General features: G+C 35.7%; 1 long non-coding RNA gene across 2 annotated transcripts in view; it reads right to left on the bottom strand.

Moving 5' to 3' along the window:
- Positions 1-237: 237 nt before the first annotated feature.
- Positions 238-18403, bottom strand: part of LOC132017411 (uncharacterized) — a 400345-nt gene continuing 382179 nt past the window's right edge. For both annotated transcript variants that reach the window (XR_009404263.1, XR_009404264.1), the window contains 2 exons: positions 853-1005; positions 238-747 (listed from right to left, as the gene is read on the bottom strand). This is a non-coding gene — a long non-coding RNA (uncharacterized LOC132017411). The remainder of the gene's footprint in view (positions 748-852; positions 1006-18403) is intronic.

The following is an 18403-nucleotide window of genomic DNA, read 5'->3' as shown; positions in this document are numbered from 1 at the left end:
GCACAACTATTGTACTTTTATTACAAACGAAGGGAAACATTTTGTTGAAACTGTACCACGCGTCTAGGAAAGAGCTTCAAATTCTTTGTCACACACAGATGTATCTATCAACCGTTCTTTACTGAGCCCTGTCAGTGGATTTCAGTGACCCACCTGCAACTCATTACCCTTTTTACAACACTCTGCAGCAAATTCTTATTCATAATCAGACATCTTATCCAATTCTAGTCGCAAAAATCACTTAAGCAGTCTTAATGAATACTGCATCCTTGGGATTTATGTTTAGTAAAAATTGAAAGTAAAATGTTCCTAAAAAGAGGCGGTTAGCCTAACATTCCCATCTATAATGCAAGTGTATAAAATCATAGTTAATGCAATGGGGCCCCATTTGGCTTTTTTTCTCCACTCTTTTTCTGTCATGTTTAGGCTCCCACAGTGGTTCTACTGAACTCAGATTTCCCCTAGGATATCCATAACTAGAAATGAAGTCTGTGGTATCTTTTTTTTTTTTTAAGATTTTTATTTATTTATTTGACAGAGATCACAAGTAGGCAGACAGAGAGAGAGAGGAAGGGAAACAGGCTCCCTGGTGAGCAGAGAGCCCATTGCGGGATTCGATCCCAGGACCCTGGGATCATGACCCGAGCCAAAGGTAGAGGCTTTAACCCACTGAGCCACCCAGGCATCCCAAGTCTGTGGTATCTTGAGCAATCTTCCACCATAGTTACCAGCAGAACAAAAATGAACCTAAAATTTAAATATAATTTAGATTTAGAACTATGAAGAAAGAGGAGAGGGTCGTGAGTTATTTTCTTAAGAAACAAGGAGACACTGTAGTGTAAGAGTTCTTACATCATTGCTTTGCTTCCAATCCCAGACTGATGTGTGTACAGGAACTTGCAGAATAACAAGGGAGGCATGTCTGTGAGCAGACAAAGGCCACAAAAGTGAAGAACTCTCCCCACACATTCCCTTCTTCTGGATGGGCTGGAGGCAGTATATATCCTGAAACAGTATAAAGGGAGACATGGCAGTGGAGAATCCACTAGAAGGGGACAGAAGAAGATGCTTCTAAATGCGTGCGTTGAGATTCTCAAAAAGCTATCACTGCTATACAGTCCTCATAGCACTGCAAATGTCCTTTTTTTGGTTTGCTTTCTTCTAATCAAACCAAACCAAACCAAACCAAACCAAACCAAAACAAAACAAACCAATCAACCAACCAACCAATGAACCAGCCAGCCAGCCAGCCAGCATAATTCAGGAAAACAACTTTTTCTTGGGCTGTACTCAAACAGAGAATTACTGCATAGTCCTTATTAAAGGGCATGTGGTCTGCCAGAAAAGCATGGCCTCTGTTTGCTTACCTTCTATAATTTCTTATCTAGAGCTGTGCCTGGCACATGGTAGGTACTCAATAACTCTATCTCTAGTGGAGAAATGAGTAAAGGAATGACAAATTTAGTTAAATACATTCAACTTGAGTTTTATAAAAAGACATGTATTTTAACTGACAATCCTCACATGGAGAAATAGATCATTCCCTATAATAGCCACAACCACAGGATAAATTGTAATTTCTATTTTTTTTTTAAAGATTTTTATTTATTTATTTGACAGAGAGCGATCACAAGTAGACAGAGAGGCAGGCAGAGAGAGAGAGGAAGGGAAGCAGGCTCCCCGCCGAGCAGAGAGCCGGATGTGGGACTCGATCCCAGGACCCTGAGATCATGACCTGAGCCGAAGGCAGCGGCTTAACCCACTGAGCGACCCAGGCGCCCTGTAATTTCTATTTGATTTGATTAAGGAACACTACAACTCTGGAATAAAAAGAAAACAAATTGAGACCCTGTTCATTTTGATTTTCTGTTATTTCTGTGGCTTACTAATAAGCCAATCAATGATATGAATAAATCCCTGCAGTCATTAGTGTGTCTCTTCGGTGAATTTACCAATTTCTTCTTAAGGAAGGCAATTACAGAATTTAAAACCCATTCAGTCTTCCACAGAATTTCCCCTTACTACATTGAAAACCTAAATGGTTCATGCAAGTAGAGGTGACTGCATTCTGAGCATGAGTTAGTAAAATGTTTTTAAGTTAAAATTTCATTTTTAGATAATAGTAGATTCAGATGCAGTTGTGAGAAATAATACAAAGAAACCCTGGCTATCTTTTACCCAATTTTTCCTTAATGGTAACAATTTGTAAAACCACATGTAGTACACTATCACAGCCTAGACATTGACACTGATATACACTGATATAGGCAAGATACAGAACATTTCTCTACCACAAGGATCATCAGGTTGCCACACACCTTTTGTAGCTGCACCCGCCTCCCTCCCACTCCCAACCCACCTTAACATGCTCTCTGCATTTCTGTAGTTATGTAATTTCAATAATGGTACATATAGATCATGTTGTATATAATCTTCTAGGATTGACTTTTTTTATTCAACATGAGTCTCTCGAGATTAACCCACATTATTGTTTTTACCAATAGCATGCTCCTTGTTATTTTTAGAAATATGCCATGATATGGATATACTATAGTTTGTTTAACCATTCACCTGGTGATGGACATCTTGGTGGCTTGCGGCTTTTGGTTAGTATGAATGAAGGTGTTTTAATCACTCACGTACAGGTTTTTGTATGAATCTAAGCTTTTATCTCTCTAGAATAAATGCTCAGGAGGGCAATTACTGGGTAGAACCATAGTTGTATGTTTAGCTTTTAAAAGTCACTTGCAAAAATGTTTCTAGAGTGACTGCAATATTATACATTCTCTCCAACAGTTTTTGAGTGTTCCTGCTTCTCTGCATTTTTGCCAGCATTTGGGGTTTCCACTACTTTTTTGTTTCTTTTAGCCATTCTGTTAAATGTTTATAGATAGCTCAGTATGATTTTAATTTCCTTAATGATTCATGTGCATATCTGACATCTGGGTATCCTCTTTGAGGGAAATGTCTCATGTCTTGAGGAAATGTCTTTGTCTATTTTCTAGTTAAGTCCTTTGTTTGTAATGCTGGTGTTTTTTTTGTTTTTTGTTTTTTGTTTTTTTTCTCTTTCAGAATTCTCTATAGGAGCATCCTGTGTGGCTCAGTTGGTTGAGCATCTGACTATTGATTTTGACTCAGGACATGGTCTAAGGGTCATGAGATCAAGCCCTATGTTGGGTCTGTGCTCAGTGCAGAGTCTACTTAAGATTCTCTCTCTCCTTTCCCACTGCCATGTTTCCCACCCATGTTCTCTCTTCTCTCTCTCTCCCTCTCAAAAAAAAAAAAAAAAAAAAAGAATTCTTTATATATTCAATATAGTAATCCTTTGTTGGACATATGTTTTGTAAATATTTTCTCGCACTCCATAGCTTATTTTTTCATCTCATTATCAGGGTCTCCCACAGAACAAAGTTGTTAATGTTGATGACGTCTAATTTACCAACTTTTCCCTTTTAAGTGTTTGTTCTGCTATCAGAATTTTCTTTTTTTTTTTTTTTAAGATTTTATTTATTTATTTGACAGAGAGAAATCACAAGTAGATGGAGAGGCAGGCAGAGAGAGAGAGAGGGAAGCAGGCTCCCTGCTGAGCAGAGAGCCCGATGCAGGACTCAATCCCAGGACCCTGAGATCATGACCTGAGCCGAAGGCAGCAGCTTAACCCACTGAGCCACCCAGGCGCCCCTGCTATCAGAATTTTCTATGTGAGAGTTTCATCTTTCTGTTCTCTGGAGCTGATGACACAGATACAATATCAGGTTTCTTGAACATGTTTAAGGTAAAGTTGCTCAACTTTATCCATTTTTCCACCCAAGGAAATGAGGGAGTGCTATAAACAATTTTTTCCTGGCAATACGCATTTTTTTTTTTTAAGATTCAGTATCTTCCTTCCTCTTAGCTTTATGAAATATAATTGACATATACTATTGTGTTAAGTTTAAGGTATACAACAGGATGATTTGAAACACATTTATATTGTGAGTGAGTTCCAAAGTTAAGTGGTTTAACACTTCCAAAACCTCACATAATTACCATTGCTTTTCCTAAGGTGAAAATATTTAAGGTCTACTCACTTGGCAACTTTCAAATATATAATACAGTATCATTAACTATAGTCACCATACTGTACATTATATACTCCAAAATTAGTCATCTTATAACTCTACGTTTGTACACTTTGATCAACATTTCTTCATTTTTCCTACCGCAGAGGCCAGACAACCACCACTATATTCTATATTTCTATGAGTATGGGCTTTTTGGATTTCATATTTAAGTAATATCATACAGTATTTGTCTTTCTCTATTGACTTATTTCACTCAGTCCTCCAACCATGTTATTGTGAAAAAGCAGAATTTCTTTCTTATAGCTGAATAATATGCCAGTGTGTATGTGTGTGTGTGTGTGTGTGTGTGTGTGTGTGTGTGTGTGTGTATCATTGGAAACTTAGGTTGTTTTCATGTCTTGACTATCATGAATAATGCTGAAATGAACATGGGGTGCAGATATTTCATTGAGATACTGATTTCATTTCCTTTGGATATATACCAAAAAGTTGAATTGCTGAATCATATGTCAGTTCTATTTTTAATTTTTTGAAGAGTGTCCATCCTGTTGACACTAGTGGCCAGCCACATCAATGTACATTCCCACCAAAAGTTCACAAATGTTCTCTTCCCCATAACACTTGTTATCTCTTGTCTTTTGCTATTTCCATCCTAACAGGTCTGATCTGATATCTCATTGTGGTTTTGATTTGCATTTCCCTGATGATTAGCTGCACAACTTTTCATGTACCTGTTGGCCATTTGTATGTCTTCTTTGGCAAAATGTCTATTCAGGTCCTCTGCACATCTTTTTAATCAAATTATTTGTTTTTGTTATTGAATTACATAAATTCCTTATAAATGTATGATATTAACTTTTTATCAGATATATGGTTTATAAATATTTTCTCCCATTCTGTCCATTGCCTTTTAGTTTTGTTGATTGTTCCTTTGCTGTGCAGAAACGTTTTAGTTTGTTGTGGTCTCAGTTATTAATTTCTGCTTTTGTTGCTTGTGTTTTTGGTGATAAAACTAGAAAATTGCTGCCAAGTTCAATGTCAAGGAGCTTTTACCTCATGTATTCTCCTAGGAGATTTATGGTTTAGAGTCTTACATTTAAATCTATTTTGACTTAATTTATGTGTGAGGCATAATAGGGGTCCAATTTCATTCTTTTGCATGTGATTACTTAGTTCTTCTCCCAGGACCATTTATTAAACAGACTGTCCTTTGCCCCACTGAATATTCTTGTGTCCTTTGTCAAATATTAGTTGATTGCTTATGTGTGGATTTATTTCCCGGCTCTCAATTCTCATGGATCTATGTGTCTGATTTTCTGCCTGTATCATATTGTTTTTGTTACTATAGCATTATAATAAGGGTTGATATCAGTCTAAATATGATACTTCCAGCTTAGGTCTTCTTTCTCAGTGTTGTTTTGGCTATTTGGGGTCTTTTGTGGTTCTGTATGCACTTGGGTTCTCAATTCTGTTCCATGGATCTATGTGTCTGATTTTCTGCCAATATCATTGTTTTTGTTACTAGAGCATTATAATAAGGGTTGATATCAGTCTAAATATGATGCCTCCAGCTTAGGTCTTATTTCCCAGTGTTGTTTTGGCTATTTGGGGTCTTTTGTGGTTCTTTATGCATTTTAGGACTGTTTGTTCTATATATTTAAAAAGTGCCATTGGCTTGTTAATTTTGGCCATTCTAACTCATGTAGAGTGGTATCTCAATGTGGTTTTGATTTGAATCTCCCTGATGGCTAATGACGATGAACATTTTTTCATGTGTGTGTTAGCCATTTGTTTGTCTTCTTTGGAGAAGTGTCTGTTCATGTCTTCTGCCCATTTTTTTTTTTTCTTTGTTGAAGTGTTATTTATTTTTTATTTTTTATTTTTTTAAATAAACATATAATGTATTATTAGCCCCAGGGGTACAAGTCTGTGAATCGCCAGGTTTACACACTTCACAGCACTCACCATAGCACATACCCTCCCCAATATCCATAACCCCACCACCCTCTCCCTACCCGCCTCCCCGCAGCTACCCTCAGTTTGTTTTGTGACATTCAGAGTCTCTTATGGTTTGTCTCCCTCCCAATCCCATCTTGTTTCATTTATTCTTTTCCTACCCACCAAACCCCCCACGTTGCCTCTCAAGTTCCTCATATCAGGGAGATCATATGATAGTTGTATTTCTCTGATTGACTTATTTCGCTAAGCATAATACCCTCTAGTTCCATCCACATAGTCGTAAATTTCTGCCCATTTTTTTATGTCATTATCTGTTTTGTGTGTGTTAAGTTTGAGGAGTTCTTTATAGATCTTGGATATCAGCCCTTTGTCTGTAGTTTCATTTGTGAATATCTTCTCCCATTCCATGGGTTGCCTCTTTGTTTTGTTGACTGTTTCCTTTGCTGTGCAGAAGTTTTTGATCCTGAGGTCCCAACAGTTCATTTTTGCTTTTGTTTCCCTTGCCTCTGGAGATATATCTTGAAAGAAGTTGCTGGCCAATGTCAAAGAGGTTACTGCCTATTCTCTCCTCTAGGATTTTATAGATTCCTGCCTCACGTTGAGCCCTTTTATCCATTTTGAGTTTATCTTTGTGTATGGTGTAAGAGAATGGTCGAGTTTCATTCTTCTACACATAGCTGTCCAATTTCCCCAGCACCATTTATTGAAGAGACTGTCTTTTTTCTACTGTATATTTTTTCCTGCTTTGTCAAAGATTATTTGACCATAGAGTTGAGGGTCCATATCTGGGCTCTCTACTCTCTTCCACTGGTCTGTGTGTCTGTTTTTGTACCAGTACTGTGCTGTCTTGGTGATTACAGCTTTGTAGTAAAGCTTGAAATCAGGCAATGTGATGCCCCCAATTTTGTTTTTCTTTTTCAACATTTCTTTAGCAATTCAGGATCTCTTCTGGTTCCATACAAATTTCAGGATTGTTTGTTTCACCTCTTTGAAAAATGCTGGTGGAATTTTGATCAGGATGGCTTTGAAAGTATAGATGGTTCTAGGCACTATAGACATTTTAACAATGTTTATTCTTCCAATCCATGTTAGAAAATTAACAAGACAGAAAACAACAAGTGGTGGAGAGGATGTGGAGAAAAGGGAACCCTCTTACACTGTTGGTGGGAATGCAAGTTGGTGCAGCCACTTTGGAAAACAGTGTGGAGATTCCTTAAGAAATTAAAAAAAAAAAAAATCTACCCTACGACCCTGCAATTGCATTACAGGGTATTTACCCCGAAGATACAGATGCAGTGAAAGGAAGGGCCACCTGTACCCCAATGTTCATAGTAGCAATGGCCAGTCACCAAACTGTGGAAAGAACAAAGATACCCTTCAACGGAAATGGATAAAGAAGATAAGGTCTGTATATGCAATGAAGTATTATGCCTCCATCAGAAAGGATGAATACCCAACTTTTGTATCAAATGGACAGGACTGGAGGAGATTATGCTCAGTGAAATAAGTCAATCAGAGAGAGTCAATTATCATATGGTTTCACTTACTTGTGGAGCATAAAGAATAACATGGAAGACATTGGGATATGGAAAAGAGAAGTGAGTTGGGGGAAATTAGAGGGGGGACAAACCATGAGACACTGTGGACTCTGAGAAACAAACTGAGGTTTTGGAGGGGGGTTGGGGGGGTAAGCCTGGTGGTAGGTATTACAGAGGGCATGTATTGCATGGAGCACTGGGCGTGGTGCATAAACAATGAATTTTGGAACACTGAAAAAAATTAATTTTTTTTAAAAAGTACCATTTGGATTTTGATAGTGATTGCATTGATGCCACAGATCACTTTGGGAAGTATAAACATTTTAATAATAGTAATTCTCCTAATCCATGAAAATGGGATACATTTCCATATAGTTGTATCATCTTTAATTTCTGTCATCAATACCTTCTAATTTTCAGCATATAGGTATTTCACCTCCTTGGTAAAATTTATTCCTAAGTATTTCATTGTTTTGAGGCTATTATAAATAGGTTATTTTGTTTATTTCTCTTTCAGAGAGTTTGTTGTTAATATATGAAAATGCAACTGATTTTTGTATGTTGATTTTGTATCCTGCAACATTTCTGAATTTATTGGTTCTAACAGACTTCTGATGGTATCCTTAGGATTCTTTATATATAAGATTATCATCTGAAAACTTCTTCCTTCTTAATTTGGAGGCATGTTATTTCTTTTTCTTGCTTAATTGCTTTGCTTAGGACTTTTAGCACTATGCTGAATAGGAAGAGTGAGAGTGGGCACCCTCATCTGATTCCTGACCTCATAGGGAAAGCTTTCACTCTTCAGTATGATGTTAGCTGTGGGCTTATCATATGTGGCCTTTATTATGTTAATGAACATCCCTTCTATACCCAGTTTGTTTGAATTTTTGTAATCAAAAGGATGCTGAATTTTGTCAAATGCTTTTTTGCCATCTATTGAAATGATCATATAATTTTTATCTTTCATTCTCTTACTGTAGTGTATGACATTTATTGATCTGTACATGTTGAATTATCCTTGCATTCCAAAGAAAAATCCCATTTGATTATAATGTATGATCCTTCTAATGTGCTATTGGATTTGGTTTGCTAATATTTTGTTTGAGAATTTTTGCATTTATATTAATCAGAGATATTGGCCTGTATTTTGTGTTATTTTCTTTTGTTATTATTATTTTCTTGTGTTATTCTCTTTTGGTTTTGATATGAAGGTAACGCTGGCTTTATAAAACGAGTTTGGGGGTGTTCGATTTTCCTGAAATTTTTTGCAGAATTTGAGAAGCACTGGTGTTAATTCTTTAAATGTTTGGTAGAATTCACCAGTAAAAAGTATAGAACTTCTCTCTGTTCCTCAGGGAACTAGAAAAAGAACAAACTAAGTCCAATGTTAGTAGAAAGAAAAAATAGAAATTATCAAAGTGGAAATAAATAGAGTTAAAAAGACTAAAAAACTAAGAGTTGGTTTTTGAAAAGGTACACAAAACAAAAATTTAGCTAGACCTATCAAGAAAAAAAGAGAGGGAACTCAAATAAATAAAATCAGAAATGAAAGAGGAAACATTATAACTGATGCCATAGAAATACCAAAGATCATAAGAGATGAATATGAACAATTATAATCAACAAATTGAACAACCTATAAACACTCAGGTGGGAAGGTCTGGTGCCTGGATCCAAGGGGGTAGGTCTGCAGCCCAATTTCACAGGGGTGGGCCTGGCACTTGCATATGTGGTGGTAGGCCTGGGACCTGGGTCCATGTGCTTGGGCCTGGTGTCCATGGGGGCTGACTCAATCTGGGGTAGGCTTGGAGCTTCAGTTCACAAGAGTAAGCCTGGAGCCTCAGGCTTTGGGAGGGCTGCCTGAGTCTGTGGGAGCCAACCTGGAGGCTGATACCACCTGAAGCTAGCTCAGTATTAGACCAGAAACCTTAGTCTATAGGATCCTTCCTAGAGCCTGGAACTGTAGGATCTTGGGCAGCCTGGAACTGATCTAGAGGATAGGTCCATGGATACTGGCCTGGTGAGGGACAGGGTCTTGTGTTCATGGAAGTTGGTCTGGCACTTGTGTGGGCCTGTAGTAGGGTCTATAATGAAGTCAGATTCTCACTTTACTCTCTTTCCCCCAAGGAAGGGTGTTTTTCTCCATGCTGAGCTGCCTGAACTCAGAGAGGTAATGGGGTATTGCATCGTCTTTTATTTCTTTGCTCCTCTCAGGTACTATAATTCCCACCTGTTTTGAAGGCATTTTTGTGTATGGATATTATTCAGATTGGTATTTCTTGGAGGAGACATGTACTATAAATTCCTACACAGTCTTCTTGCTTATATCACTCTCCTGTATTTTCCTTCATAGATTGTACTTTTGGTGTCAAATCTAAGAATTTTTTGCCTAGATTTTGTTGCCAAAGATTAATTCCCATTTTTTCCCTTAAAAATTTAGTTACAGTTTATATGTAAGTTTGAAATCCATTTTGAGTTAACTTTTTAATAAGGTGGGTCTTCAAACTAGGTTCATTTTTGTTGCCTATGGATGTCTGCTTGCCTAGTATCATTTCTTGAAAGCGCTATCATTCCTGTGTTGAATTGCTTTTTCATCTTGCCAAAGTCAGTGGGCCATATTTGTGTGAGTCCTATTTCTGGATTCTCAGTTCTTATCCATTGATCTGTGTGTCTGTGAATTCGCATCCTTGCTTTATTCCTACCCTTAGGAGAAAAATGTTCAATTTTTCACTATTAAGCAAAATTTTAGCAATGTATTTTTTTTTGTAGGTACTTTTAATGGAGTTGGGAAAATTGTGGAAATTTTCTTCTATTCTTATTTTCCTGAGAGGTTGTTTTTTTTTTTTTTTTTGTTATCAAGAATAGGTGTCAAATTTTTTGAAATCGTTTTTCTGCATTAATTCTTGTTTTTCTTCCCAGGTAATTTTTCTTCTTTAATCTGCTAATGTGGATTATATTGAACTAGTTTTATACCTCTGGAATAAGTCCTAATTGTCCATGGAATATAGTTATTTTTATATTGCTGATTTCTATTTGTTAATATTTTATATGGTTTTTATATCTATATTAATGACAAATATTGGTCTGAAATTTTCTTTTTTGAATTATTTTGGTCAAGTTTTGGTAACAAGATAATGCAAGTTCACAAAATGAATTGAATAATGTTCCTCCTCTTATGTTTTCTGGAAGAGATGATGAGAAATTAATGTCTGGTATAATTCCCCACTTAACCACTGGACCTGGGCAGGCAAACTTCCTTCCTTCCTTCTTTTTCTATCTTTCTTTCTTGTAGGTTTTTTTTTAAATAATAGATTTAATTTTCTTAACAGCTTTAGACATTCAGCTAGGTTCATTTTTTTGCCTATGGATTTAATATTGGGTGAGCTACAGTAGACTGTTTTTCAGAGTGGCCTATTTTGTCTAAATTGTCAATTTCATATGTATAGAGTCTTTTGAAGCATTTCCTTGTTGTCCTTTTGTTGCTTTCAAGGTATTATGGGTTGCAATGCCCCCACAGAATTGATATGTTGAAGTCCTAACCCTTAGCACCTCAGAATGTGACTTTATTCGGAGACAAGGTCTTTAAAGAGGTAATAAAGTGAAGTCCTTAGGTTAACCTTAATCCAATGTGACTGGTATCCTTATAAAAAGGAGTTTGGGACACAGATATATGCATAGAGGGAAGACAGCCACCTACAAACGAGAAAAGCCTAGAACAGATCTTTCATTCAAAGCCTTCAGAAGGAACCAAACAGGGAAACACCTTGGTTTGGGACTTAACAGCCACCAGCACTCTGAGACAAATCTCTGTTGCTCAAGCTGCTCAGTCTACAGCACTTCATTAAAGAATCCCTAGCAAACTAATATACAGGGTCTTCATTGACATCCACATTTTCATTCTTGGTACCAATCATTTGCATCTTTTTTTCTTGTTAATTTTTATCAATTTATGTTTGCAAATAATAGCTATTTTGTGTATTTCCTAATTCAGTTTTCTGCTTTCAATTTCATTGGCTTTTTGCTTCATTATTTCCTTTCTTCTGTTTGCTTTGAGTTTATTTTGCTTTTCCTCCTCCTAAATTTTTGAGGAGAGATTCTAAAATACAGATTTAAAACCTTTCTTCCCTTGTAATATGTGCATTTAGTACAATAAGTTTGCCTCTCAGCACTGCTTTAGCAGCTATCCACAATGTTTGATATATCGTGCTTTCATTTTCAATTAGTTCAATGTATTTTTTTTTTAATTTCACTCTTTGACTCATAGATTTAGAAGTGTTTAATTTCCAAGTGTTCAGGGAGATTTTCCCATTTTTTGCATGTTATTTATTTCTAGTTTTACTCCATTGTGGTCAGAGAAAATACCGTATAATTTTAATTCTTTAAAGTTTGTTGAGGTTCCTTTTATGGTCCATGGTATGATCTATCTTGATGTAGGTTCTGTGGACACTTGAAAAGAATGGTTATTCTGCTTTTGTTGGGTGGAATGTCCTACAAATATCAATTAGATTCCATTGGCTGATGGTGTTGTTGAGTTCTTTTATATACTTGCTAATTTTCTCTCTAGTTGTTCTAGCACTTACTGAGAGAGTGGTGGTGAAGTTTCCAACTATAACCATAGATTTGTTGGTTTCTCCTTTCAGTTTTGTCAGTTATATCTCCACATATTTTGCATCTTGCAGTAAGCCACTGTTATCCTCAAGCCCTGTTGGTATGGTGTTAAGGTATGGGGAAGATGAAGTCTTTTATAATCTTATGATTAAATCTGTCTTTTAGTGGGTCCTTGTACCTGGACTGTGACTCCCACAAGTGTTTCTTGGCTCCCCTTCTCCTTGAGCTTTAGGTGAAATAGGAAGTAGAGAAAGCTACTGTTGTCTGATACATCCAAGAGTAGAACAGAGCAATCATTTTAAAGACTGTTGTCCTTTTCTTTGCCTTTTGGCAAGAGAGAGCAGAATTTTTTTGGGGGGAGGGCCTATTTTTATCTGTACCTGTTGATGTTTCTAGATTGCTGGCTTCTTCAACAATAAATCTGGGCATACAAGGGGTAAAAATTCATCAAACTCATTGTTGTGTTGTTCCTTGGGTCCCAAAATCCATAGCTAACCCTGTGTTCTTCTCCACCTTTCAGAGTCTTCTTACGTTTGTTTTATGTCTGGAGTTCTCGTTTATTTAGCAGAAGGAAAATGGAAAAGTATATATACTCCATCTTTCCATAAGTAGAAGTCCTCTTGCTATTAAATTTTTTTTTTTTTAAGATCCTAAATATCCATGCCCTGGCTGAAAACAGGTTAGACATCTCTTCTGGTACTGTAATACTATGAGGAAGAACCTATTTAGAAAATTCAAATTTTTGAAATTTATTTTACTACTTGATAATATCGCTGTCCTCCTAACTGACTTATTTAGTAGCCTATGTCTTAAATAAGGTACACTTATATTATATAGCAATTCTTTACATTTTAAGTTAACATATAAGTTAATAAACTTGACCATCCCCCCAGAACTTGATAGTACTGTACACTGTTCATATTTCATTATATTTTATAATGTTTCAATACACAAAAGAATTTGGAAAGGCATTTGTCCAACAAAGATCTAATTACAGCTGATTTTGATCCTTAAGAAATAAGGGGATACATAAACTATAGAAAAGGTAGTTCCATTACTGATTTTATAGACTGCACCTAGTACAATGTCTGGCATACAACATATACCAAATGAGTGAATGAATGAATGAATGAATGAATGGATATGGCATTGGGAATTTAATAAAGGTAACTTTTCCTCTGAAATAACAAAAATTTTATAACTAAGTTGAACATAGAAAGTCTAAAAGCATCTAAAAGGATTTTTTAACTGTATCTGAAGATGCAGTTTATGCATCCATATATAGTATTTTTATTTATAAAATCTCATATTTATTCTTTCTATGATAGATACAGAGAAATTTTTGAAATTTTTTAAATCAAAGAATCTTTTTTTCTTTCAGCATCTTTCAAAACATGAGAAAATTAACAAGCACAAAACTAGCTCTCTTCTATCTACAGTAAAAGTTAGTTAGTGGTTAAACTTCCTGAGCTTACCCGAGAATTATTTTATTTCAAAAGATGTTCAAGGGTCTGGTCATAGTCAGAAAACTGCTTTTTTTTCAAGCAAACAAATGACTTTCCTCCTCTTTCTTTCCAGGTCTCAGGATAAAGTGTTTCCAAGTGTTACAGATCTCAAACTGGGCTTCTTCTGAGTTCCATGGATTAAGCCTAACTGACGGGCAGAGAATAAGTAGGAAAACAGGCCCTAACCCAACAGACACAAATCCAGCTTTTCCAGCCCAGCTCTCAAGTACCAGCCTAGACCATTTACATTCTTCCTGGTCAGAGCTATAGTTGCTAAAGTCTCTTACATCTAGATGTGCAACATAAAAGAAACCCTTCTGATGGCTGCAAATATTCTGGGTAAAAGAAAACTCTGACTTTAGGATATTTATCTGGTTGAGTTGATGCCTTATAGGAGATGAAGGAGAGCTATATAGAAAATCTTGGCTTTCTTCCCTATGGACAAAGTCAAGATTTTCCACAGCCATGCAGGAAGTGGATTGCATGGCTCTCTACTGCCTTAGGTCTAATCTCATCTTTTCTTTTTTAACTTACTCAACTAGCCAATATATAGTATGTCATTAGTTTCAGATATAGTGTTCAATAACTTTTCAGTTGCATATAATACCCAATACTCATCTTTTTTACACTGCTTAAGGTTTTACTATCTTTTACCCTTCAACACAAAACTATAAATTTATTTCCAAGTTCTTTTTTCTGTCTAATTTTTCTTCCTAACACTTATCATTATTTTGCATGTTATAGGTTTCACACATTTATGGTGTATATCATCTGTCTCACTCCACTAGAATACTAATCCTCTGAAGGCAGGGTTCTGTTTTCTTTGTTTATGTCTGTGTTCTCAACAGGCCTTGTGCATACAAGGTACTCAATCAATGAATGAATGAATGATCAAGGAAAAAGACACAAATAGTTGAACCACCAAAATGCTGACTGCTGTTTGTATGGTTCAGTTGATTTAATCACAAAGGAAGCTTTAACAGAGGGAGGAAGCACCAGACTGGGGATAAGGCAAGTCTATCACTCTGGCAAGTTTGTCGCTTTGTTATCTGAGCAGGTCACTTGGCCTCTCTAGGTATCAATTTCTCATCTTTAAACAAGGAGACTAAGATAGAAGATCTCTAAAGTACCCTCTAACTCCATCATTCAGGAATTCATTTGCTTTTTATTTCATGGTCTGTGAGAGACTCTAAGGCCAGAGTTTCAGGCAAAATAAAGATGGTTTCATTATGGTATTTTGCACCTATCATATATCATAGACTACAGTGATAGAAGTTAAATTACAAAAGATAGGCCAAGATAAAAAAAAAAAGTATAGGATAGTTTAAAATTGAGCCAAAAATAAAACAAAGGAACAAAATAGAGCACAGAAAATAAAAAAGAGAATAAAAGTGGTGGTGGGACTATTCCATTGCACAAAAGGAACCACATAGAAAGGATGATATCATCAAAAGGGATGGATTTCTAAGTGTATGCTGGTCACAATCATATAATGAATCATGATTTACAACACGATTTTTGCAAAGAGACTTGGTGCACTGAATTGTTCTAACAGGTCATGTTTTTAAATGACTTCTGAATCTTTAATAATAATAAAAAAAACTTAACATGTGGACCTTGAGATTACTGCCTTGCCATAAAACAAGGTGATTTCACGTCCTTAAAATGAATTATTTTCTGTGAGCCACTGCAAGGCCTGTGGAGTACTATTCACACCAATTCTCTTTCTTTACACACTATTTGCTCTTCTCCAATCATAAGTCATTTCACCAATGGAATTTCCAGTTGCATATAAAGTGTCTGGTGCCATGGACGTATTTATTGTCACTTTTTATAAAAAGACTATATGTTTTCAGCCATGACAAGAGACCAGCTGGCTAATTTAGAGTGCCTGCTGAACATTTGAGGAAAAGTAATCATTTTATTTTTCACTGGCATATTTAGAAGGCGCATGCTGAATATGAATAATTAGAAATACAAGAATTGTACAGATGTATGGGGAGGGTATCCAAATGTTGTCATAGGAAATGCATAGCAATCCTCTTCATGACTCTGTGGTGTTTTAGATTAAAGCAATTCAGAAATGCTTACTTTTTAAGCAACAGATAAAGGTTAGTTAAAACTGATTATATGGTATTTACACTTTTTAAGGACAGTTTTACTGTTGGTAATTGTGTCTTCTTAAAAATTTTATTAATTGACATGGGTTCTAAATATAATAGTCTAATTATTAGTAAACATGTTCCCTCTATCGATTATTCAGCAATCCAATGTGTGAAATTTCATTACTATAACATTCATATGCTTAGTGTTTAATTTCAGAATCCAATTTAAAACTTAGGAATCCCATACCTTGTCTCTAAGTACAAGAGCATAATATGATTTCAGTGCTAAATGAAAATAGTACATTTTATTTAAATTTATTTTATTTCATTATTTCAATGTTGTAAGTAAAAATAGCATTGCAATGATGTATGTATATACTATGTAAATAAACAAATATGCAGAAGTTGGATTGTGTATAATTAAAACTACATAGCAGTAAAAAAGCAAGGCTACTGCTCTAGAAAATAGTAATTCTGAAACACTGTCATTTCTATTTGCTGCCAATCACCAGTACATATTTAACTACCAAATACTTTTTATGAGACAGACATTATGCTAGGCATAGTGTGTAGAATTACTAATAGTAAAATAGATGGCCTAGAGTTTAACAAACTATACACCATAAAATGAATTCAAATAAAATAATATAGTATAGGAACTAGGATGTCACTTCTCCAAAGATCCTATTATGGGGCCATCTGAAATACGTGAGACTCCTAAAGCTAGCAAAATCAGGCTGATGTGTTGCCAAAACAAATGCCTTCAATCCCCTTCCATTTTAAAATAGTTTTCTCTTAGGTCTGGCTCACAATGTCTTCTAATGAGCTTGACAGTCAAGCTTCCCAGAATACTAGAGACAAGAAGTCAGAAGGGGTTACAGGGTATAAAAAATAGGGGATCAGTAATAGGAGGAAACAGTGACAGCTGAAAAGCAAAGGAATATTTAAAAATAAAGCCAACTGTTATCTCACATCATATTAAAAAATTAACTAGAAAGAGATATCTATACACAAGAGCTAAAATTATAAAAGCTTTAGAAGAAAATAGGACAAAGTCTTTGCACCCTTAGTATAAGGAACCATTTTTTAGATGTGACACAAAAGCATGAACCATAAAAGAAAGCTTTGATAAGTAAGACAATCAAAATTTAAAACTTTGCTCTTTGAACGAGACCATTAAAAAAAAATCCCCCATACATATATCTGATAAAGGACTCATCAACAGAAGTTATTAAAAAAAAAAACTCTTACAGATCAATAATAATAAGAAAAAAACTCCAACTAAAATGACAAAAGATCTGAACACACATTTTATAACAGAAGATGCAAGCATGGCCAATAAGCACAAGTAAAGATGTTCAACATCATTTGTTATCAAGAGAATATGAATGAAAGCCACTATGATATATTAATATAGATCCTTAGAATGGCTAGACTTAAAAAAAAAAAGACTTATACCAAGTATTGGTGAGGATATGAAACATTTAGAATTCTCATCAGTGTCAGTGGGAATGTAAAACGATACAGCTACTTTAACAAAAGTTAAAGACACAATTACCAGATGATCCAGAAATTCCACTCCTCGATATTTGCCCCCCAAATAAAGCATTTGATCATTTCAACTCAGTTTGAAGTTTTATGAATCAAGATATACCATAAATAGCCAATGCCTTGCACAGTATTTAATACCTGGAAGATGGTCTTAAGCAGGCATTAATTGAATGGAGGATGACATTAATGGTATGCTCTAAGATTGAGCATGAAAGTACATGGTATATTATGGTAACTTCCATTTTTGTTTTGTTTTTAAGTTTTGAACCCCATTCATCAATAGAAACCTTTTAAGAAACCCTAATAGGTAAAACAGATAAACTAAACTCTGCCCTACCAGCCCACCCCTCCTGACCTCCATTTGCAACCAATGAAGAATCTCAACATGGGGTTGGCAGGACCTACAGGAGTCATGAAGGACTGGCAGGAACCTGGGGAACTCACAAGGGAAATGGCAAGACTGATGAGAGGAGGAATTACATTAGGAGCAATGGGGCAAAACCTAGGTACATGGAATGGGGTTTAATTGTAAAGTGTTTTTCCAACATACTCCTTGATTTCTTGCTTCATCATTAGGTATTATTTCTACCTCCCCAAGTCTAAAAATTCCCTTCTCTGCGTCCTTCTCTGAGCCTTCTGACCATACCAGGAAGAGGACATTTATGCTTTCATTTCACTACTGTCCTTCATCAAAGCAAAAAATGCCATAAATTGTAAGACACACCATTATTTTAAGCAGCACTAAAAAAAATTGTTGCTAATTAAGTATTGCCTGGTGCTTTCTTGTCACTTGGAATTCTTATTTTAACCTGCCAGAATGAGCTCTTCCAGGGTCATTTACACATAGAGGACATGTGACTTGTGATCATGATCTTGACCTATTTAATACCTTTAGCACTGACAACTTCTTTCAAGAATACCATGGTTTAGTTAGAATAACAATGTAGTATCATCTTCACCCCCTGATTGAATCATATGTTGCAGGAAGTTAGATGGCTTCTGTCCAAAGTCAGAAAGAGTTCAGCAGAAGTCCAATGCTTTAATGCTAAGTCCTACACAATGAATGAAAC

Source organism: Mustela nigripes, chromosome 5 (genome assembly GCF_022355385.1).
Source record: "Mustela nigripes isolate SB6536 chromosome 5, MUSNIG.SB6536, whole genome shotgun sequence".
NCBI classification, from domain to species: domain Eukaryota; kingdom Metazoa; phylum Chordata; class Mammalia; order Carnivora; family Mustelidae; genus Mustela; species Mustela nigripes.
This window is presented reverse-complemented; position numbering and strand designations above follow the sequence as displayed.